General features: G+C 45.8%; 1 long non-coding RNA gene across 2 annotated transcripts in view; it reads right to left on the reverse strand.

Annotated features, from left to right (window-relative positions):
- Positions 1 to 3243: 3243 nt before the first annotated feature.
- Positions 3244 to 25524, reverse strand: part of LOC111820096 (uncharacterized) — a 35741-nt gene continuing 13460 nt past the window's right edge. The window contains exons 2-5 of one of the 2 annotated variants that reach the window (XR_002823626.1): positions 7014 to 7140; positions 6404 to 6444; positions 4257 to 4564; positions 3244 to 3306 (exon numbers count right to left, since the gene is read on the reverse strand). This is a non-coding gene — a long non-coding RNA (uncharacterized LOC111820096). Of the gene's footprint in view, positions 3307 to 3376; positions 4565 to 6403; positions 6445 to 7013; positions 7141 to 25524 lie in introns of those variants that run through there. The other variant, XR_002823625.1, reaches the window with a different exon arrangement.

Consider the following 25524-nt stretch of genomic DNA (forward strand, 5'->3'; position numbering starts at 1 on the left):
CAAGGCTTGGGAACTTTTTGATCATGCTGGATCCTGCAGGTGGCTCCTCTTCATGTGACCTCTGGTTCTTGGGACTTGAGCTAGCAGCTTACCTGTGGTCTTGCCTGCCAATTGTGAGTTTTGTCAATCTTCACAGCCTGTGAGCAACAGCCCTGCTCTCCAGCCTGCCAATCTTGGGTTCGCCACCCCCTGCACCTACGTGAATCAGGAGAAGCCTCCAGCCTGACCTATGGATTTGGGACATTCCAGCCTCTACAACTGCCTGAGTCATTTCTTTAAGAAAAAAATCTGTGTCTCTCTCTATATACACATATTTATACACTTTACTGATTTGACTTCTCTAGAGAACCCAGTTATTAAATCAAAAAAATCGGTTTTTTACTTACTATGGAGAGAGAGAGACAGAGACAGAGACAGAGATCCAGAGACACAAAGAAAGAGAGAAAAGTGGCTCTTTGCTTCCTGGGCAAGTAGTTCTGCCCTCCCCTTACCCTCCTTCATCCTCAGCACCCCCAGTTCCCTTCTTCTCACTCACACCTTTTCCCTAGCCCCCAGACCACTTTCTCTCTAGCCCCCACCATCTTTCTTCCAATACCTCACCCCCTTCCTCCACCTCTCACCCTCCTCCTACCTACCCCCTCCCTCTCTGCCTGACCCCACCCACACATCTACCCCCATTCAGAGAGCACAGGTACAGGCAGAAATGGGGTATTTGCACCCTCCTGGAGAGAAGCTTGGAAGGAGAGGCCGGTGACTGGGATGGGGCCACCAACAGCTGTGAGGCCTGGTGGGGGGGCCCGGCTGGGAACAAGGTCACAGCACAGAGGCCACAGTGAGTGGACGGGTCAGTGCTGCTGAGGAGTGTGGAGTTGACAAGGTCTGAGCTGCTGCCTCCCGCCATCATCAAGAGGAGAGGGGGCCCAGAGCGTCGCCCCTGGTACCTGCGGCTGAGCAAGGGGAAGCTGTGAGATGTGAATTGCCCACGGAATTCTAGAAGGTGGGGGGGGGGGTTGATCAGCCCTGCTGTTCCAGACGGGGAACCAAGGCTCACAGTGAGTCCTGGTTCAGAGCCCTCCCTCAAAGACCTTGTGGCCTTCTGTCCCTCCCATATCTGCTCCTGGGCTCAGCCTCAGAGCCTCATGCTGCATCCTCTTTTCCTATAACCTTCCCTTCATGCTTCAGCTAACTTGTCCATTCTCCAGGAAGCACTCCCTGCATCCCCACATCCACTTGTTCTGGAATCTTCTGCTTCTGTGTCTGTCTTTCTCCTGGCTGAAAGCAGGGCCCTGCCATCCTGCCCCCACTGTACCACTACCAAGTGGATAGAATGCAAGGAATGAATGCGTGAAAGGATGGGTGGTGGATGGATGGATGAATGGGTGGGTGGGTGGGTGGATGAATGGGTGGGTAGGTCGGTGGATGGGTGGGTATGTTGGTGGACGGATGGATGAATGGGTGGGTGGGTGACTGGGTGGGTGGATGGATGGATGGATGAACGGGTGGGTGGATGGATGAATGGGTGGGTAGGTCGGTGGATGGATGAAAGGGGGGGTGGGTGGGTGGATGGATAGAAGAATGGATGAGTAGACGGAAACCCGAGTAGCTTGCCCCCTCTCGGCAGGGTGACTAGGATGGCAGGGCTGTCCTGGTTCTCAGAGATAGCTCAGAGCATCCTCTCTTCTCCTCAGGAGGCACAAGATCAATCTACAACAGTAACTCACAAGATAGTGTCCGCATACATTCAAGGCATGGTCTTTATACTGAATAGGAAGAAACTGCCCCAACTTTATCTTCCACTCACTCATGTGAGTAACAAGATGTTCTGGAGCATAAGGCATACTGGTCTCCAACCTCGGGGTACCTGGAAAGATTTGGGACATGGAACTTCCCAGAGTCCACCTTTCCAGAGCTACCTGGGTCTTACACCCTGGGAGGTGGTGTCCCTGATCACTCCTGAGTGGCCACTCCAAACATGGCCAATGGCCTCACTCCAATGGCACCTGCACCTGCCCTCCAGGCACCGAGGGAGCATCAGGAACCTCTCTTTTCTCCTTCCCAACGAGTTAAAACATAGTTAAAAATTACCCAGGGACTACGGTGTCCAAGGCAAGGTCACCTCCTGCCCACACGCTGGCCAACAAGATACCCCTAGAGCCTACCGGGCCTGGGATATGAGAGCAGGACCTGGCAGAACATGGCCACCAAAGGGCAGCAGCCACAGGCCTAAGGTAGGTGGTCAGTGAGTGGGCTGAGGGAGATACAGGGACCAGCTCACCATGGGGTGCTTGGGGGCACCTCTCCATAAAGCATGGGATCTGAAGACAATGGCCTATTCAGAGAGAGTCCAGGCACCCCTCTGCCTAGGACCCCACTCCCACCCCCTCTGCCTAGGACCCCACTCCCACCCCCTCTGCCTAGGACCCCACTCCCACCCCCTCTGCCTAGGACCCCACTCCCACCCCCTCGTGGCTGGTCTGGACACTCTGAGTGTCTGCCCATCATAGCCCCAGGGCCATGTCTCAGACAGGTCCCTAAACACACAGTGATTCCTGTTCCCAAAGACTTTTGCACATCGTCTCTTGCACCTGAAGTGCCCACGACGGGCACCAATCTCCCTCTCTTACTCTGGCCAGCCCCGTGGAGAGGGCTCACCCTGCTTACCTTTATGCCTGGTCGCCGACCCCACTGCCAGGCTCATTGTGGGGAGGGTCCAGTAGCCGTGTCCTGGGCCCCTGTCACCAAAGCACATGGGCTGTAAAAAGGAGGGCATCACCCCAACCATGGGGCCTTGGGATCAGGACCAGAACCTGCAGATGAGCAGATGCCGATGCCAGCAGAGACAGAGGCCAGCCAACTGGGGTAGAGGGTTCTGCCCATCCACAGGGGAGGAGGTGCTCGGCCAGGACTGAGTCCACCTCGATGCTTCACTTGTGCTTAAACATGCCCAGAAAGTACCAGAAAGACGCGTGGGGGCCAGCTCTCCAAAAGGGGCTTGTAACTTTCTCCTTGGGCTCTTCTCCACTATGGGGACCTGTTCCTTAGGATATGCATACGTTAACCTAATCTGGGGATTTTTTAAGCATCTCAGGTCATCGAAATGCCAGTTAAGCACAGGTTGTCTCAAGATGCAGGGTCCCAGTCCTGGCTCCCAGCTAACTTCTTCTGTACAATGGGGACAGTGATGGGCTTACCAGGGTGCTGTGAGGTTGAAGGATCTGCATGGAGCCCTGGGTCCTGGGACCTGTCCACATGTCTGGTCTTCAGAGGCTCCTCCCCAGGGCCCCGAGGAAAATGAAATCAGGGGCCCTTTGTTCAAAAACAGGGGGAAAGTGCCCATGAAGGTACTAAAATACAGCCCCTTCTCCTTTCTTCCCCCGTCTCTCGACTTGTTGTGATGTTTCTCTATTTGCTATTTAATGTCGTACTAAGTTAAGGAAAATTAAAGATTTAAATGACTAGTGTGAATTCTAAGGTTCCCGGGTGGTACAAACTGTTTGCACTGGACTAGTAACCTAAAGCTTGGTGGTTCAAACCCATCCAGAGATATAGAGGAAGAAAAGCCCTGGCGATCTGCTCCCACTAAGATTACAGGCAAGAAAACCGTATGGAACAGTTCTATTCTGTAATCCATGGGGCTGCCATGAGCCGGAACCAACTCCATGGCAAGCACCACCCAGCCTAAATTCAACCATTCATCTTTATATCGTGAGAAGCCAGTTTTAAGTGCAAACAGAAGAGCATTGAACACGTATACAGATTCGCCAGAGTTGCACACTAGTATTTCATAGCTCCTATATGAATATATGTTTCATTCTCATCAGAACAGTGGGAAAGTGGCATAACACCATTATTTCACTCCTGGATACACACAGCACCACCCACCATACTGATGGGCATGGAAGGACTGGAAGAACAGGAACGAGGGTTGCCCCTTTCCCATCCCTTCAGCATGTGTGGTTCGCTAACACAGAGGAGGAACAAGCAGAGAAAGAGCGTGATGGGGCCTCAGTCCTCCGTGTTTCCTGGAGCACCACTGCCTTCTCTCTGTCGTAAGGGGAAGCAGGGACTCCACCTGCTCAGGTGTAGAGGGAGCCTGCTCACCTCGACCTCGCGGAGCTCCACAGAATCTGCTCATGCAGGTGTAAATGTGATGGCGAACACGCGTGTTGCGCACCTCCTCTTCTCACACAAGCTCAATTGTCCCATTGGTCTTCATTTACAAGACACATGTTCAAAGACAGAAGCAAAGTTCTTACCTGGGAAGCTTGCCACCACCTTTCTGGTCGACCTCGGGCTTCTCCAGGAACAAACCTGGTGGCTACACCAGGACAAGGTGAGGCTGGGTTCATCTCTCAGGACCCTTGTCCCTCTGGGCGCCTTGGCCTAGGGGCTGGACCTGGTGGAGGGTTGGGCTGTGCGAGTTGGGGGTGACAGACGCTGTCCACTGCAGCCGGTCCTCTCCTTCTCTAGGGCTTGAGCTTAACTCGCTCACTGCAAGGGTTCCCACGGTGAACTTTATCTCGGGAAGTTTGCTGTCTGGGCAATTTTAGAAAGAGCCACAAACCTGGAACAGAAAGAGTGTACTGGTCAGCCTCCCCTTTCCCTCCCTGTCCCTTATCGCCTGGGAAACCCACCCCAGAGATGGGGGCTACCGGAAGCCAGCAGTGGGGGGATTTCACCTGAGATCCCCCCGTGAGTGGAGGACTAAGTGTGGGTTGGGGACTCCAAGATGCCTAGAGTTGGTCAGGGCTCCCCCAGGCGATGGGGTACTGTCCCAGAGTTGGGGACCCCATACACCCCCAGCACTGCATGGGGTTGGGGTGAACCCCTCTGGGTATTTTTCTCTATTTTAATTATGTACACGCTAAAAACTTTAGACAATGCTCAGAGGTAAAACATAAGAACTAGAAATCTCTCCCCCCACACCTCGTCCTTAACCTCAAAGGTCAGCAACAATAACAGATCCAGCTCCCCCGTCCCTAAACGCCCGTCTTGCCAGGGGAGCCCACTTCCTCGGGTGACACTCCATGACCAAGGACTGGTGGTGAAGGCCTCAGCCCTGCTCACAGAAGCCTCTGTGCCCCCAGAGCCGGCTTGAAGGTGGGGTTGGGGAGTTGGCCCTGTGCTCTGAGCCTGTCAACCCCATCCCTGACCCCAGGCCCAGGGGCCTTGCCTGGTCTCCTCCCAGGCCAGGTCTCTGCTGCCCACCCCGCCCCTCCCTGCTGGTCCTCCAAGCTGTGGCCTTGGCCAATCCCTCTCTCCCCTCCCCCCGGGCTGTAAACCAGGTTCAGAGCCTGCAGGCTGGGTGAAGGGCAGTGTCGCCAGAAGTCTCCAGCCTCCCTCAGAGCCCTCAGACTCACCTTGAACCCTAAAGGTGGGAGTCCCTGGCATGACTTGTCCCCTCTGTGTCCTTGTGTCTCCATTTCCCTGCCCTGAAATTCCCCCCCCCCCCTTTATAGACAGGCGATTGTGGCTCTAGGAGGGAGAGGCTCCTGCAGGGAAGGGGGCTAATACTGGTGATGGGGTGGGGACTGGGGAGGGAATGGGGGAGGGGATGATGGGAACCTGACAGGGAGTGGATAGGAACCAGGACCCAGGACAGGATGGGCCCCTATGGGACTGTGCCCTACTCCAGGCCGCCCTCCTGTCCTGGTCCAGCCTGCCTAGGGTTTTGCTGGAGGAGGTGAGCCGCCCATCCCTGCCCCATGCCCCACCCCCCCTCAGCTATTTCAGGGCCACATGTAATAGGTCAGCCACCTGCCCTCAGCCAGGCTCCCAGGCAGACTCTTGCCTGATTATGACAGTCCATGCAGCCTGTCAGGCGACATTCTGATTTGAAATTTCTTTTGATCCGTGTGGTAGGCTGGGAACGGGGGAGACGGGGATTAACTCCATTACAAATGAGGAAACCGAGGCCCAGGAGGCTGAACAACCAGAGACCCCATTTTATTCCTACATCGGGGCACCTGAGGTCACAGGCACCCCAAAGACAAGGGCAGGAGGGCAGGGGCTGGGGAAGGAGAGAGCATCTGAGAATGGAACCATGTCCTCACTGAGAGGCCTGTGGCTACTTGAGACACATCTCTGGCGCCCAGAGCCCGCACCTCCCATCTGAGTCCCTCCAGCTGATGCCAGTGGCACTGCTTGAGATGAAGTCCTCACGTTCTGGCCTGGGAACTCCAATCTTGCCCCCCACAGCCCACTCCTTGCCTGCCCTGGGCCCAAGGTGCAGCCCGGGGGAAACAGACAGACCCCAGACACCCTGGGGCTGGCGGCATCTGACAAGCCTTAGTGAGGGCCTGCGTGTCTGCAGAGACATGTGTAAGGCATTAGCCCCTCATCCTTGGTGTGCCTCGGAGGGCCCCTGGGAATTTCTTTGTTAAAAGAAGTAGCTTCTTTGTACCTGAGGGAAGCTGGCTGAAGGCCTCAGGGGAGACATCAAACCTGAGAAAAGAAACAAAGCCTCCAGCATCAGGGTCCTGGACTGACAGCAGAGGTAGGTAGCTCCTAGCTGGAGGTGGGAGGCAGAGCTGTGGTCTAGCAGACAGGGACCTGAAGTCGGGACTCAGTGGCCACCTTCTCTCTTTCCAGCTCATCATGAGACTAGGGGAGCTGGGGGGCAGGGTGTGGTGAGATTTGGGTTCAGGACTGGCCAAGGGCCGGGACTATAAGGAGGTGCAGAAATGCCTCTTGCCCCCTCTCTGCACAGTCCACCATGGAGCATGGCTTGTTAGGAATCGTCCTAAGTGAGGGACCACACAGGGCCTCCGTGATCATTGGGCCCTGGGGTATGGCCAGTATGAATCCAGAGAGGGTCGAACTCAGACACTGCAGGTGAGAAAAGAGGGCAAAAGTGAGGAAGGTGGCTGACCTCGGGGGTGTGTGGCACCCACCTGCCCACTCACACAGATTCAGATCCCAGCTGCCCATCGCCAGATGCCTACTGCAGGTAGGAGACATCAGGAGGTTCTTCCCACCATCACCCACAAAAAAGAGAGATGGAAGCCACTTACATGCTACTAGCACATTTTAGCACCAAGAATCCATCATAAGGGTTGTCTCCCCCTCACTCCACATCTTAGCCAGCTTTCCTGCCACTTCATTCTCAAACATGAGATACCTCAGCTGGGTGAGGAAAGTCTGCAAAACAAGACAAAAGGCCCAGATACTCAGGGGAAAAAAATGACTCCGAGGACACAGATTGTCATTCAGTGAAGAGAAGACAACAAAACAAAACCTCTAACTGATATCAGACCAAGAACCGGACACCAAGGAAAAAGAACAAAAGCCACAACAATGCAAGAAGCTGCTCTTGGAAATTAAACATATAATTCCTGCAAGGGAACATACAAGTGCTAGAAGACAAACTTCAGGAAATCTCCTAGTGCATGGAATAAGAGCACAAGAAAACCTAAAACATGAGAGAGAAAAAACAGGAGACAAGGATTAGTCCGGGAGGTCCAACATCTGATCAACTGCAGCCCCAGGAAGGGAGAACAAAAACAAAACAGAAACTGAAACTTAACCTGTTGCTGTCAAGATGATTCTGACTCATAGTGACCCTATAGGACAGAGCAGAACTGCCCCATGTGGCTTGCAAGGATGTAAATCTTTATGAAGCAGACTAACACATCTTTCTCACCCAGAACGGCAGATGGGTTTGAACCACTGACCTTTTGGTTAGCAGCTGAGTGCTTAACCACTGTGCCACCAGGGCTCCTATTAGGAAAGGAGACAAGAAATAGGGGAGAAGACAGAATAGAAAAATGTCTTGGACCAAAGGGAGAATGGGTGTTCCAATCAGTGACCCTCCAGAATGCAGAGCTGGTTAAATGAAAAAAAGTCTCAAACTAAGGCAGATCATTGAGAAATTACAGAGCTCCTTGGGTAAAGATTGTATCCTTGAGTTCCCCAAACTCAGGAAGATTGTGGAGAGAACAAGCAGGTCCCTAGAGAACTGAGCATCAGGCGTCACTGAACTTCAACAGCACAGTGTTAACACAGCCTCAAGTTCTAAGGGGAACAGTTGCAGCATTTATTCCATGTGTCCATCAGAATACAGATATGCTCAGACACTGGAGGACTCAGTGTTCACTTCCCACACACCACTGTTAGAAAGTGATTTGAAGACACACTCTAACAAAACAGGAGCATACTCCTTTTAGGAGGAAGATCTGAAGTGTACATATTAAGTGGGAGCCACCAATTCCAGGCAGGGAAGGGTGTTCAGAGCACCAAGAGAGAGCACCTCGCAGAGGGGTGAGGGGCCATAAGTACAATTCAGAGCTTGGAAAGTTGTGAGAATACGATCAAGGTACTCAGTGGAAGAAAAAAAAAGGCAATCAGAAACTCCAGGATGAAAATAGAAACATAGGAAAAAGGCAGTTTTAAGCATGACTTGGAATTTCTGGGTGGTGCAAATTGTTAACACACTTGTCCAATAACCAAAAGGTTGGAGGTTCAAGATCACCCAGAGGTGCCTCAGAAGAAAGGCGTGACAATCTACTTCTAAAAAATCAGCCCCTGCCAACTGCATGGAGCACATTTCAACTCTGACACATGTGGGGTCAACATGAGTCGAAGCGCCTAGATCTGCAAGGCACGGTTCTGAGTGGTTCACACTTCAGTTCTCCCAACAGTAGGTATGATGAGGACGTCTATTTTACAAAGAAACTGAGGCTGAGGAGTTTGACAGGCTCACACCACTCGCAAGTAGTGGGGGTGAGATGGGGATTCGAGCTGTCTGATCTTAAAGCTCACTTGGCCTCGCAGCCTTACACCCACAGACCACACACGAGTTAAGCTGAGCCCGGCATAACGTTGAGACCGTTAGGACGTAAAAGGAGTCCAGTCTGGCCTCGGGCTGCACTTGGCATCATGCACTGATGTCACTGTCTTAAAGGTCTTCACAGTGTTTGCACAGGCCTGAGGACCATGTGGCTGGACTTGAATAGCCCCTTTGGGTGGCACACCACAGAGAGTGGTAACAGCCACTGCTTCGCTCCTGGAGGTGGTGTCTCTGCCACCAACTTGGAAGATCCTCCTGAATCTGAAGTTACACAGCAGGACGCAAATCAGCCCAGTTGAGTCCAGGGCCACGAGGGACACGAGGCAAAGGGAAAAGTCAAGCACTGACCCTCTCCTTGTTTAAATATTGCTCCTTTGTTCATCTTGGACTTTTTGCATTACTTCTGATTTTTTAGAATGTTGTACTAGAGTATGATTTATCTTGATGACTGAGGTTTTTGAGCCCTTTTAGATATTGTGCTTTAGGCAAACGCCTTGCTCACTTCACCTCCTTGTCACTGGAGTGGACAATGCAAAAGCGAACACTCATCTTTCCAAGGCTGGGGGCAGGAGGAGGCCAGAGTGGGGGCTCAGGGGTGTCACCTTAACTGCAGAGGTGGAAGCACTAGGCTTATGATGTAACTGTATTAAAGAAGTGGGGACATGGGGTGGTTTCAGGGAGCGGGATTCTTATCTGTCTTCCTAAGATGAAGTTAGTCCATATGTTCCATGCTGACAATGAAGGAAGAGCCGTGTGGTGGGTTCATTATTCCGTGACCTGGGTAATCAGAAAACAGGCCATGAGAGACACCACCCATCAGGGTGGGAGTGGGTTATAAGTCCTTCTTTCCTGTCAGGTGTTCAAGCCAATGAAGTACTACAAAGGAATGCCAGAGAACAGAAATGATGTTTAACAACTTAAGTAAATACATTATGAATATGAAAATTGGAAGTTGGGCAAAATTAAATGTCAGGCAGGTTTATGGAAAAAGACAAAAACCTCTACCCTCCTGGGTAAGGGTTAAGGGACAAAGAGGTAACTCCTCCGTCTTCCAGACACAGAGAGGTCACAGTATTTACAAATGAGAACACATCAGATGCCAGGGACAGAGCATTGGCAGCGTGGAGGCTGGGAGACAGAGGAAGGTGGAGGCTCGTGTGCTGTGTGCGAGTGAGGCTGGTGTGGCTCAGACATTGGGGCTCTGGGACTTCCATGTGGACCTGATGTGGAGCAGTGGTGAGATTCCAGGAAGTCCTCACAAAAATGGCATCACTATGGAACTAGTCTTACTTTCAGGAGAAACTACACTCCTAGGTCAGCAGTGGTTGTAGGATGGTGTTCTCAGGAGGGTCACTCAGCCTGATGAGGAGGGGGCCCTCTGATGAGACAGCAGTGTGAGCCCACGTCTTCCGCGGACAATAACCACCCCTCCCTCCTCAGGCTGCTCCACTGGACCCAGTACAAGTGAACAACAGTGGCCTGAGAGGCCTGAGTGTCCCAACATTTGGCCCTACAGGCTGAGAGCAGAGATGTGTTGAGATGGGGGAGGGGCATCAGGTGGGGGCAACCTGGGGGCCAGGCTGACAGGTGGCACCAGGCAGCCGTGTCTTAGAGTTGGGGCAATCCATGTGCCAGGTGAAAGATGTTATTTATTCATTTTGAAGAATGAGGAAATAGAGGCAAAGTAAGTCCAGTACCTTGCTCATGGTCACAGAGATAAGTAAAGGGACTGGCAGGAGCTTGACCCCATACGGTCTCTGCCAGGGTAAATACAGGGGTCCCCAGGTAAAAAGAGGACTGAGCAGCCGTGAGGGAAAAGGGGTCCAGGACTCACATCTCACCCACTAGGAAAACTCCTCTGGGGTTCTTGTCCCCTCCTCTCTCCATTGGCAAAGACCTGAGGACCCCTAGACGTCCGGGAACATTTTATCCAGACTCCAATGTAAACAATCTAATCCAGGTTATTTAAAAACGAGGGTCTCTGCAGCACTTTAAATCACCCACCAAGAAAAGGGTCCTATCAGGGCCAGGTGGGGTTTGACTCTTACATCTGCACAATCAGAACCCTGGGTTTAAAACTGAAAGTCTCCACTCTAGCGGCAGAGAAAAGACCAGTCTTATGGTACCTTGGGGTTGTTATTATTACTACATTTAAAAAGCCAAAAACCTGTTGATGATTCCCCCTCATAGCAACCCTACAGGACAGAGTAGAACTGCCCTACAGGGTTTCCAAGAAGCAGCTGGTGGATTCGAACTGCTTTTTGGTGAGCAGATGAGTTCCTAATCACCACGCCAACAGGGCTCCATTGCTACATTTAGGCATCCCAAAACAGAGATTTAAAAAATCTCAATGTCTCCCTTTTTGTGCCCTCTCCAAACGCTCCATGAGAAAAAACACTTGCTTAGACACAGAAGGATTTAAGAAGGGTTAGGAAGATCATCAATATCATTTAATGGAGCCACTCAGAACTGCAGATCTGTGGCTGAGAAATCCCAACCCCTTCTGTCTGTGCCTCTCACAGAGACTTTGTTATTAGCTGCCCATTAGGCTTTACCTCATGGAGATCCTATGTATAGCAGAGTGAAAATTTGCTCCATCCTGTGTCATCTTCATGATCACAGGCATGTTCAATTCCTATCGGGCAATATCCTGTTCTGATCCATAAGGATATCATCGGCTAATTTTAGAAATAGATTGCCAGGCATTTCTTCCTAGTCTGTCTTAGTCTAGAACCGCTGCTGAAACCTGTCCACATGGGTGACCCTGCTGCTATTTGAAATATCGGTGGCATAGATTCCAGCCATCATAGCAACATGTAAGCCACTACAGTACAACAAAGGGACAGATAGGTGAGGGCTCAAAGAGACTAAACCAGAAAAACCAAACCCACTGTCACTGAGTCGATTCTGACTCATAGCAACCCTAAACGGCAGTGCAGAACTGCTCCATAGGGTTTCCAAGGCTGTAAATGTTTACGGAAGCAGACTGCAACATCTTTCTACTGCACAGCAGCTGGAAGGTTCCAACCGCTGAGCTTTCAGTTAGCAGCTGAGTGCTTTAACCACTGCGCCAGAAGGGTTCCTTCAGAGACTAGGCCCCATAAAATGCTTGTCCATAAATAGAAGGGCCTTAAAGGGCTAGGAATTGTATCATTGATATTAAAGCTAAACACTTGAACCATATGTTTAAAACTGAAAGTTTTCCATCTACATGCAAAATTAAAAAATAAAGACTTTAAGAAGTTTGGTTCTTTTCATCATCACTTGATGAGCACTGTCTAACAAGGTAGTATTAGGTGAACTATCGAGATATTTACACATGGTTATTGGCCAAGGAAGGAGCCCCAGTGGTGCAGTGGTTAAGAGCTCTGCTGCTAACCAAAAGGTCAGTGGTAAGAACCCATCTAACATCTGGAGATCTGTTCCTGTAAAGATTACAGCCTAGGAAACCCTGTAGTGCAGTTCTACTATGTCCTACATGGTCACTAAGTTGGAATGGACTCAACAGCTCACAACAACATTGACCAAGGACATTCAAAGACAGAAGTAAAGCGTCCACCACCCCTCCTGAGCTCTACCACAAACGTGCACAACCTTTACCAAGCTCTACCGCACATGTGCACAGCCTTTGCCAATGCCTATGCCTTAGCCTCTTCTATGCTATGAACTGAGTAGACTGATGTCCAGTATATACTGTTAAGTGGGAAAAAGCACATTTATGTGAAGAAAACATGGTAAATAAATTCATGTATCAATTTATGTATTCTGGGGAAGGGATATTTCTGAGAAACACTGAGAGGTTATACAGGAAACAAAATGGAAATGGTTAGCAACTGGTGGTGATATTAACAGAACACAGGTACTATAGCAGGAAGTCAGCATTCTGAATACATCCTTCCATATAGTCTTCAGTTTTGAACCACATGAAATTTTTATATGTTAAAGGAATAATTTAAAATGGAAGCAAACCTTAAAATTAAACATAAACAAAAACAAGCAAATTATAGTAACATGTCAAACTGCCACTTCTCATCTGCAAGTTTGACATACTGTGATGGCTGGCATGTTGCCGATACAGAAGCTATACCACAGTATTTCAAATAACAGCAGGGTCACCCATGGTGGACAGACATTGGTGGAGCTTACAGACTTCAACAGCCTAGGAAGAAAGACCTGGCAATCTACTTTAGAAAATTAGTCAATGAAAACCCTATGGATCACAATAGAACACTGTCTGACATAGTTCTGAAAGATGATCCCCCTAAGTTGGAAGGCACTACTCAAAGATAGCAATGATCATGAAGATGGTGCAGAACTGGGCAACATTTTGTTCTGTTATACAGGAGGTCAAGGAGCCCTGGAGGCGCAATGGTTTAGCACTTCACTACTAACCAAATGGTTGGTTCAGCACCCCCCACCCCAGCAGCTGCATGGGAGAAAGCCTGGAAATCTGCATCTGTAAAGATTACAGCCAAGAAAACCCTATGGGGGAAATTCTACTCTGTCACATGGAGTCGCTAAGAATTGGAATCGACTCCATGGCACACAAGAACATACATAAGGTCACCATGAGCTGGAGCCAATTCGATGGCAGGAAACAGTATCAAACTGATCACATAACCATGTACAAGAGAATTTGTGCTCAAGCCTATGTTTAAGCATGGTAATCTTGTGTTAATATCCTTAATGTATAACCAATATGTACAAAAACAAAGGCGAAAAAACTCAGTAGTTTATGAAATAACTTTTTTAGTCAGTAGTACTATTAGTATTATGACACTGAAACTATTTCATTATCAGGAACCAGGTTTTTATTAAAAGAGATGCAAATATAAAATAACAGAAAGTGACAAGATCTGCCCATTTATCCCATGAATGTTCCTTGCTTCAGCCTAATAAATCAGCCATGAACAAACATTTCTGAAAACCATTACAATTCCTGCTTAAAACCCATCTTCCTGATGTATTTCTGCTTGCCATCTTCAAATTAGTAAGTTTCCAGTGCCCCATGACACCCAGAACTCATAAAAAACCTCTTGCCTCACCTTACCCTTTGGAGTTGAACTCACACTTATGCTGAGGTCTCTTTCCTATCACAACAGAATGAATAAAGTCTAGTTTGCCTATTTAACATTGTCCAGCACCATTCTGCATATTTAACATTTTCTGGCACCATTTCTTATATGTATATAACCCTAAGTTTCTATTAGGAATAAGAGTATGAATTTATGATGTAAGAAATTATGTATTTTACATGCTCACTAAAAGGCCGAGACAAAACTGACTCAATGGTAACAGGTTTTGGTTTATCACCGAGCACACGTATTGCGCGCACCTTGGTTTTTAACAGGAACCAGAGGTTTGGGGAGAAAGGGTTGATTCAAAGTGATCCAGGGACTTCTTTTGCATTCAAATATTAATAGGGTTGTGTCTACAATCTATGTGGTTGGTGCAACTAAGAAACTGAATAAAGGTTAATTTCTATTAATTTAAATACAACAATAAACTAGATTCAACTACTGGAAAATTATGTTTGGAGTAACCTGGGACTGAATCTATTTTCAAAAATAAAATTTATGAAATGTGCTTCTTCTGGATTCTGGAATATGGGGTATAAAAAAAGGAAATGTAAAATGCCTCATAAAGAAATTTATATTGATTACTTTAGTTAATTTCATTTATAAATTTTACCTTGACAATAAACGGACACATTGGGTTAAATACAATTTTTCATTAAAAATTTTACATTTATATTTTCCAGTGCCTAATATGGCTACTAAAATGTTTTAAATTACATCTTTAATGTGCATTACATTTCTATTAGAACTGTGCAAGACTCAACATCTATGTTACAAAAATTACAGAAGACTAATTAAACAAAATCATAATAAAACCAATACAGTAAAATCTGTGAGAGCCGGGACGCCACGGGAGTGCCTTGTATTACCAGGTCTTGCATGTTTTCCACGTTTGACTACGTGCTTACCACTTTTCTTTTGCTCTCTATTAAGAATCCTACATCATAAACACCCAGTGAGTTTTTCTTCTCTGACAGGTTTCTAGCTTACACAGATTCCAGCTGGCACAAGTTTGACTGTATCAGAATGCTGAACATTTTAACATTTTACAAGACAAGCAGGAGAATATTCTGTGTAAGATAGATTAAACAGATCTAGAAATAAAAAGGCAACGTGGAGATATCATTTGGATTCTAACTTCAAAAAACCCAACAACCATAATAGATAATTTATGGACAAACAACCATAATAAACAATTTATGGACAACTGGATAAATTTTCATTTTTTGTGGGGGACTATAAAGATCTGGGTTGTTCTGGTAGGAAACTGACCTTATTTGTAGGAGCTTAAAGGGTGAAGTGAATGTCTGCAATTAACCATTGGGTATTTCATCATCATAATTCACATACATGGACAAACTCCGTACATTTATAAAGCGTCTCTAAGCCATGAATTTTTATATGATTAGTGAGGTTTAAGGAATCACAACAGAATTTCCCACATTCCATATACTCAAAATGTTTCTGTCCAGGGTGATTTCTTATGTATTCAGTGAGGGATGAAGAATAAATGCTTCCCCACATTCCTTACATTCATAAAGTCTCTCCTACTGTGAGGTTATTTATGTTCAGCAAGCACTAAAGACTGACTAAAGGCTTTCCCACATTCCTTACTAAGGCCTCTCACCACTGTGAGTTCTTTCATGTGAAGTGAGGTGTGAGGACTGACAAAAGGCTTTGCCACATTCCTTACATTCATAAGGTCTCTCTCCACAGTGAGTTCTCATATGTATAGTGAGTGCTGAGGAGTCACAAAAGGCTTTGCCACATTCCATACATTCATAACGTCTCTCTCTACGGTGAGTTCTCATATGTACAGTGAGGTGCGATTAAAGGCTTTGCCACATTCTTTACATTCACAAGGCCTCTCGCCACTGTGAGTTCTTATATGTGAAGTGACGTGTGAGGACTGGCTAAAAGCTTTGCCACATTCCTTACATTCATAAGGTCTCTCTCCACTACGAATTCTTATATGTCTAGTTAGGTTTGAGAAAAGACTAAAGGCTTTGCCACATTCCTAACATTCATAAGGTCTGTCTCCACTGTGAATTCTTATATGTCTAGTTAGAGGAAACACTAAAGGCTTTGCCACATTCCTTACATTTATAAAGCCTCTTTGCACTGTGAATTCTCATATGTGCAGTGAGGTCTGAAAACTGACTAAAGGCTTTCCCACATTCCTTACATACACAAGGCCTCTCTCCACTGTGAATTCTCATATGTATAGTGAGGTCTGAGGAACAATGAAAGCCTTTGCCGCATTCATTACATTCATAGGATTTCTCTCCAGTAAGAGTTCTCACAGCAGTGCTGAGGTAAGAGGGATAACTGCAGGCTTCTCCACATTGCTTATGCTGATAGCTGCTGCATCCAGACTGAGATTTGATATGATGCTTAAGTGATGAATGATTCATCAAGGATTTTTTCACACTCAAGGCATTCAGAAGGATATGCCTCCATAGGAGTTCTTTTTAGCACACAAAGATTTGGAATCTGGCTGAAGGTCTGTCCACAATGATTGTCTACATTACTTTCACAGAATTTTTCTAACAAATGCCTTCTGTTAAAAATAGGCAGCATACTGTTGGATACAAGTTTGTTACCATTTGACCATTATCATACACATTAAACATGTATTTTTTTGCTCTGAACTGTCTCATTTCAAAGATTAAATCATCTAGCAGGCATGCTACCATTATTTTTACTGCGTTTCTAAAGTATGGTGCTCTCTAACAATTGTATTTAAGCGAAATGTTGCAAATATTAAATTGACTCACATTTATGAAAATATTGTATTGTGAAAATTCTGTGAACACACAATATTAGAGCTGGTTTTATACACATATAAGATACTGGATGGCACAAAAGTTTGTACTGCCATATATATGTGAGTGTGTGGTGTGTGTATTCATACACATACATATAATTGTTATTGTTATTAAGTGCCATTGAGTTGATTCCAGCTTAGTGATTCAAACCCACCCAGTGGCACTGCCAAGAGTCGGAATAGACAAGACAGCAACAGGTTTGAGATGCACACACATGCACACACAGACATCCCTACTCCTCACTTATCAACTATCTCTTTATGTGACATTTCACATTTACAACAATATAAAAAATCTACTATCAGATTATCTTGCACTTTAATGAGGAGGGCTTCAGAGAACTTGGGCAGCACTACCCCACACCTTCCAGTCCCTCCTGCTGACTGGGTTACCACATCCTGCTGCTGGCCGGGGCCAGGCTCCTCAGTGGCCACAGCCTCCAGATGGACGCACAGGCAGCGCTCAGCCAGCAGGCACTTCTTCTGGGTTCCTATCTCCTATGCGACCTGAGGCCCTGAAACTCAAAATTGCTGTGGGGTGGAAAGGTAGGAAAGAAAGTACAATGGAGACGGTGTTTGAAGAAATGCTTGTGAGTTTAATGATATCCCAAAGTGAGGCGAACTGGGCCTGAAGCCTCCACCTTGGTGGGGCTGGTTGCATAGCCAGGCTCACAGCTCCCTTGCTCTGAGCCTTGGTGACTTGCCAGGCCTGGAGAGAACAGGCTCTGGAATCTGGAAGGCAGGGCTTGTAGGGGAGGGACTGGAGCCCTGGAGGCAGCACCACGAAGGGAGCTCTGACCCAGCACAGGAGGAAGGTGAAGTGGTTAAACCGTGGGCCCTCTGGGAACATAGCCGGGTTTATCCAGCTTTGTCTCCTCCAAGCCTCCTTCCTCAAAGGAATAATTCATCAATGACTCATCACAGTAGTGAGTACATTAGTAAATCTTAGCAATTATGTCTCTGGTCATATTTTCTAAATAAAAAAAAATTGGATGAATGCTCTGAGAACAGAAAAAAAAATCCTTCATTTTCACATAATGCCGAATTTTGCAAAACTATCTGGTCTCTGGAACCTAAGCATGTTGAAAAGAGAGCAGTGGGCATGTGTGCATGTGCGTATACATACATGCACGTACATATACATATATACATATACATACACACACATAAAAACGCAGGAACTGACTGCTGGTTCAGTGGTTAAGTGCTTGGCTACTAACCAAAAAGTTGGCAGTTTGAACCCACCAGCGGCTATGAGGAAGAAAGATGGGGCAGTCTGCCTCCTTAAAGACTACAGCCATGGAAACCCTGCGGGGCAGTTCTACACTGTCCTACAGGGTCGCTATAAACTGGAATAGACTCGACAACAATGGGTTTTTATACATATATGTGTGTATACACATATGTATGTGTGGGTTTGTATACAAATATCTAGTTGATGTTGTTAAGTGCTGTTGAGTTAATTCCAGTTCAGTGACCCCATATAACAGAGGATAACTGCCCCATAGGGTTTTCTTGGTTGTAATTATTAGGGAAGCAGATTGCCAGGTGTTTCTACCACAGAGCAGCTGGATAGGTTCAAACTGCCAATCTTTTGGTTAGCGACTGAGTGCTTAACCATTTGTCCAACCTGGGCTCCTTAGGTATATAAATATTTCAATGTCATTATACCTTCTTAAGACTCTCTCCTAAAGCACTGCTGTCTCTCGAATAAATGACACTCACCTCACATGTGTTTTCTGGTTGTTATGCTGATCTTCAGTGCCATGCAATTTGCGGATTTCTCCTACCATCGAGGACCAGGTGTCATTTTTCACGAATCATACTATTATGTTTTCAGTGGATAGCTTGTCTCCATCAATAAGGTTTTGAGAAGCTGACCCAATGATTTAAGGTGAGGTTCACAACATGAAATAAAAAGTAGAAAAAATTCTCATAGGAGAAAGGTAGCTGTGGGCAAAGAAAGCTTCTGATGCATTTTGCTGTTTCCGTACTTCGGCAATGTTGAGAAAGCAATTTACTAGGAAATACTTCCATGAAGATTACGAGTGATGGTGACATAAATAGGGTGTAATTAGAAGAGCAAAGTAGAAAGGTATTGGACACAATGTACATGGAACATTAAAAGAGGAAAAGGGGACAGTCTTTCTCCATGAACCAGGTGTGTTAGGATTGATGAAAGACAGAAAAGCAAGCTCAGGTATCTGTGAAGCACATACTCCTCAACCCAAAAGAGACTTTTTCTAATTGATTTTTTCAAATCTCATTCCCTGCATACAGGCCTCGTCCTTCAAACGATTCTTGTCTCCTGGTGCCCCCAACTCAGCGGTCCTAGACAAGTGCTATCTGCACTCTCCTCAGGTCTTCCTCTTGCTACTCTGGGAGAACAAATGGGTGTAGCTGATGTGGTGATCATGGAGAAAGTCATACCATTAGGGAAGACAGGGAAGAGCAATGAATACTTCCCTGACACTGGGCCAATACTCTGGTCCTCAGGGTCTATGGTGATTGGTAGGTGTGAATTCATTTGTAGCAAAATAATGTCAATTTTTTTTTTTTTAAAAGTAACTTTCTTTACATGGTCCCAGACCACAAATATTCTCTCTGTGCACCAAAGAAACCCCTGAAGTCAACTCTCACATTTACAAATTTAAAGAGCCTTAAGGCTTTTAACCATAATCAAAATGAGAAGTAAGTTTAATACAATAGATATGTATTCATGGTAAATCAAGATATGCATGTTCCAGAAAGCAAATGACCATACTTCTTTTATTTAACAATGTTTTCCCCTTCCTCAGCCCACACAGTAGAGTAACATTGATGGGAATGACATATTTGGTCACTAAAAAACTTAAAAATGAAGAGCTATGGCTGCTAACCAAAAGGTCGGGAGTTCAAATCCACCAGGCACTCCTTGAAAACCCTACGGGGCAGTTCTACTTTGTCCTATAGGGTCACTATGAGTCGGAATCGACTCGACGGCAATTGGTTTGGGTTTTTTTCTCCATATCTACTGAGGCCAGGCTTCTGAAGATTTCCATCATCACATCTCTATAGAGTTGCCTCTGAGAAAGATCCAGCAATGCCCATTCTTCCTCAGTAAAGTCCACAGCCACATCCTCAACAGCCACTGAGTCCTAAAAATTCCCACATATTCTGGTTCAACAAGGTACCACGTACTCTAGTGTGTGCAAAAGAAAGGGTGAGGCTGACAGTCCTGGGGAACTGACATTTCATGGGGATTTGACACAGGTTTCGTGTTCTACTAAGGTCTACTCTAGGAGTTAGCCATCAGCCTCATCCCTTCACTATCTACATACACTTCCCTACGGACTGCGTCCTGTCTCATAGACTAAATAGTACTTCCAACACAACGAACTTCTCTCTCCACAGTCTGTGACCAACTGTAGTCTCATTTCTCGCTACCTATATGCTCTAGAACAGTCAGAACACATAGCATCAACTGGAGAAATGCACTACAGTGAAAGCCCTATTTCCACATTTGGATCATCTCTTCCTCGTGAAAAAAAAGTTCACCTCCTTGCACAGGACCCAGAAGAATATTTAACAAAACATGAAACAGAAGGTGAAAGCAGGATGAAATGTTAACAACTGGGAAACACTGCAGGACTGGCAGTTTTTCCTTTTGCCCCTCACAAGCCATGGGGGTGCCCAGTGGCCTGCACAAAGAGACAACCCAACCCAAGGCCCTCGGTTTGTCATATTTTCCCAAAGAACTGCAGGTGATCAGGGCCTAACAGGACCACCTGCTAAAAAGAAAATACTATTTTGAGGAATTCCAAATTTTTACATGTCTTTTACCTGCTTTTCAATAACTCTACAGGTGCAATGTTATACACTCTGTTCTTTCATGGAGACAGGCAAGGGTATTGAAAAGGTAAACAGATATCAGCTGAGAGAAAGGAAACGAGAATTGAGATATCACAATTTTCAAACTCTGAGACCCAAAGCTACCGTACATCATTAGTGACTCTCCCTTCGACAGACACACACCCAGATACCCACACAAACACACACTGATGTTATAAGATGAAAAAGAGTCCAATCTTTGAAGAATCAGAATAGCATGCCCTTGTGTTTGCTGACCATGATCAAGAGATTAAGATTCACATTTTCTAGAAAGTTCATTGATGTGCAGGGGATTTAGCTGTTACACTACTCGTGCATCTGAGGAAACAGAAACTTACACACCAACCCTGTGGATGCTCCACCCCAAAATTTTCTCACATTTCCAGCCCTTGGAGGGCACACAAGCATGATCACCTGAACCGTGACCACTGGCATCGTCTGGGCTGCAGGACTGGCCTCTGTGAAATAGCATCAACCCTTTAGCTTCTACATGTAGTGAGGACAAAACAAAGCAGCTACACTGTGCTTCTGATACTACAATTTTACTGAACACCTGAGCAGCTGTAAAACAGATAGGCTACCAGGTGAAGTGAGCTGTCAAGGTCATTCTAATCTAATAATAATAGTGTCACAGCAATATTTGATCTAGTGCCACATTCAAAAGATTCCTCCACTGCAGTGCAGCAGGTTACGTATTTTAAAGCCGTCAAAAACCCTAACTTCCATTCCTACAACATATTCATGATAAAATACTGCATTTATTCAACAACTACAATATTTGAAGGGATTTGCAAAAAGCTTTCAGCGCACTAGCTCATTATGCCTCATGCCTCTCCTAAGCAGATGTTGCTTCAAATGGATTATAGCGAGGAAAGTTACAATCAACTAATCACACTCTCAAGGTTAACCAAATGGTATGTTGCTGAGCCAGGGTCAGAATGCAGGTCAATATGCTGAAGACTAAATTCCTGACAACTACATTTCTGTGCATATGCCTACAGTTTTCTTGTTATTCTCGCTGTTAATCCTCAATTACATAGATGATCTAGAGCCTGCAGGGTAGTGGGGACAGGAGACAAAGGAAGCATCCTATTCAATTCAGACAACCAGGATCTTCTCCTGGCAAAGCCCAGTATCTCAGTCAAGACTACTTCCCTTCAGGCCCTTTGTAATAATGGTGCAGCAGAGGCAGTGTCTGACCATCTCTAACTTTACAAGGGGGAATGAGAATCAAGAACAACAGCCCAAGGCTGATTCCTGTGAGGCAGAAGTCAGACACACCTCCTCTCTCTGCCATACTTACCAATTCTGATACCAACTGTCCCTCCCAAGGCACTCTCTACTTCTCTTCTGAGTTCAGTAATTCATTGCAACGGCCACACAGAACTCACAGCCAATACTCATGATTATGGGGTTTATTAGAGAAGTAGCTGGTTACAATTCAGGCTCAGGCAGGCTCAGGATACAGTTCTTCCGTCATGACACTCTCTTCTCAGCCGTGCCAACCAATCTGCCTCTCGCTGGCCCCTTGTCCTCTGCCTGCTTGGGCAAGTGTTACAAAGCTCTTTTAGCTCTTCCAGTAAGTGTCCTGAAGCACCGAGTCTGCCATGAAGCCTCGGCCTGAAGGCGCTCAGTTCTAGCTTTCTGGGTCAGCAAACCTAGCTCCACCAAGTGCCGGGAGGCACCCTACTCCACCTGCAAGCCTCCTGCCCGGAGGCACTCAGCTTTCTCACTCTGTGGGCTGGAAAGCCCACCGTGCCGTCTCCTGTCGGTCTCCTGCCAGTCTCTTGGTTGCTGCCTCTGCTGTTGTCATTCCTCTGCTGCTGCTTCTCACCATCTTGCCGTCTTCGGTGTTACAACTCTCTGTCTCCTGAGTCTAGGAGGGTCTCAGCACAGGGATCCCAGGTCCAAGGGACACACTCCACTCCTGCTTCTACCTCTTTGGTGGTGTTGAGATCCTCTCTTTGCAACTCTGGTATGGCTCATTTTAAGCCTAGCAGGATGGCAAAGCTGACTGACCAATCCCCTCGTTTGGGTTCTATATACCTTACTAGCATGGTCCCACCTGATCATTTGGTTTGAGTTACAAAGACTATGGATAGAATGGCCATATTAAGTAATTCACTGTACCACACCCTTACATCTGGCCCTATCATTTATTTAAACTATTTAGGTAATACTGACACAGAGCCTACTTCACATGGGCAAAGCAGATACAGCACTGAACAAACCAGAAATATCCAGATACACATGGATCGTAACTTCTTTGGGTGTGGGGAGTAAATAAACAAAATATAATGGCAAGTTCCCTGAGTGGCGCAAATAGTAGGCGCTTGACTACTAGTCAATAGGCTGGTGGTTCAAAGCCACCCAGAGGTTCCTTGGAAGACAGGTCTGGCAATCTGCTCTGACAGATCACAGTCTTGAAAACCCTATGGGGCTCTGCACACATGGGGTCGCTATGAGTCAGAATTGACTCCACAGCAACTGTTATGTCTCAAAAAAATGTGTGTCAACTTGGCTAGGCCATGATTCCTAGTACTGTGGGGCTGTCCTCCATTTTGTTACCTGGTGTAGTTACCTATGTGTTGTAAATACTAATCTCTAAGATGTTAATGTGATAGGATCAGAGGCAGTTATGTTAATAAAGCAGGACAAAATCTACACGATTAGGTTGTATCTTGAGTCAATCTCTTTTGAGATATAAAAGAAAGAAGCGACCAGGGGTGGGGAGGTGGGAGACCTTCTGCGACCAAGCAAGAAGAGCCAGGAGTGAAGCGTGTCCTTTGGGCCCAGGATCCCTGCACTAAGAAGCTCTTAGATCAGGGGAAGACTGATGACAAGGACCTTCCTCCAGAGTCCAGAGACAGAAAGCCTTCCACTAGAGCTGGTGCCCTCAATTCAGACTTCTAAACTCCTAAACTGTGAAAGAATAAACTTCTGTTTTGTTAAAGCCACCCACTTGTGGTATTTCTGTTATAGCAGCACTAGATAACTAAGAGAGCAACAACAATATGTCACGTGGTGGTAAGTTCTATGAAAAATGCAGCACGGTCTGGGGTAAGTAGTAATGAAGAATATTTATTTTTAGTTAGTGTAGAGAAAAGCAAAATAATCATTTTAGGAAGCAAAATCTAGGGAAAAGCAAAATAATCATTTTAGGAAGCAAAATCTAGGGAAAAGCAAAATAATCATTTTAGGAAGCAAAACCTAGTGAAACTTGGCTTGGTAAGGAAAAATAAATACATTTTTTAACTCAAAAAACTTGGAAGCGCTCTGTGATGATTTTGCAAACACTCATATATATTTCAGATGCTCACTGACTTTTAACAACTTCCAGCGTAGGAGTAGAGCACTGAAACAGTGCCGCTGACCTTCATGGGTTGGAAAGCGAAGATACACTGGTTACTCACAAAATGAAAAGGTCATTAGCAAAAGGTAAACTGGGCCACTGGAAGAATAAAAGCAGCATGAATAAATACTATCAAGAAAGTAAAAGAAAACAGACAATAGTAATGATACCAAACACAAATGAAGACTTTCAGGTTTTGGTCTAATAAGAGCTTGGAAGTCATCACTACCATCCTCAAGAAAAAAGTTGAACATATGAAACCAAGAGTTTGAGGTCATAGGAAAAGGACTGCCCCCAAAACTGGAGGGACACATAGGCAGATACAATCATTCCAGAGAAGAAGCCCAGAAACAGAGTGCCTATGTGTCCCTCCAGTTTTGGGGTCAGTCGTTTGCCCTGAGACTTCAATAGCCTAATTAATTGAATCCATTGAAAACAAGGATCAGAGCTAAGACTTGAACGATGCAAAGGAATTACCGAAGGGACAGCTGAGAATAGACTGTTCCAGGAGGAGGAAATGCCAGAGCACAGGCCAGCAGGTGGGAGTGTGCCTGGTATGTTTTATGGAGGCCCAAATGCCAGCACGACCAGAGCAGTGTGAGATGCTGGAGCAGTAACAATACAGGAATTTGGAGAGGTGACTGGAACCAGTGGGCATATCATGTTCTGGGGAAAGTGCTGGCTTCTGAAAAGACTCCAGTTTCTCATCTGAGTGAAATGCAGAGCAATTTTACGCCTTTGATCAGAGATGGAAAATGATATGACAGCTGTTAAAGAACCTGTGCGTGAGGGTAAATGTAAAAGCTGGGAGCCATGTTAGAGGGTTTTGGCCATAATCAGATAAGAAATGATGAAAATGGGCACATACAAAAACTGTACAGCAAAGCACATACGTGCAGAAAACATCAACACTTTTCTAGTAAAAGCAGATAAAAAACAAGAACATCCACTATTCCGTTCCTATTCAATGTTATCGTAGAGGTTGTAGTCAATACATACCAAAAAGGAAAAAGGTGAAGAAGTAAGAATGTTAAAAAGAAAAAACACCCCAATCTATATTTTCAGGTTAAGTAATTGTATAAGCAGAACTCCCAAGAATGGTACAGATGATTATAGTGCTGACAGTATTCAGATGACAAAATAAATGTCAAGCTAAGGATTATTTTAAATATTTCATTTATATACGCTAGCAACAAACAGTTGAGAAATTAATTTTAAAAAGATTCATATATTTTTAGTCAGGGTAAAAGGTATCAAAAAGGACTATAATTACTAAGACATCCTAATAAAAAAATTATAAAACATTATTAAATGACACACAAATAGACTGAAATAAATGAAAAGATAGTGCACTCTTAGACAACTGTTCTCCACAAACAGATGATTATTTCCAATGCACTTCCATAAAATTCCAATTTTATTGTTTTGAAGTTCACAAAATTTTTTTTACAATATATATGTAATTGTAAATATCCACAAATACCCAAAATATTCTAAAGAATAAGGCGTAGGCCTGTCCACATATCATATATATAATTGTATTCACATAAATTTATAAATGGAAGTATATTAGAATAGTATCATTATAATACATAATAGAGCAACATAA

Source organism: Trichechus manatus, unplaced genomic scaffold (assembly GCF_000243295.1).
Source record: "Trichechus manatus latirostris isolate Lorelei unplaced genomic scaffold, TriManLat1.0 scaffold00026, whole genome shotgun sequence".
NCBI classification, from domain to species: Eukaryota; Metazoa; Chordata; class Mammalia; order Sirenia; family Trichechidae; genus Trichechus; species Trichechus manatus.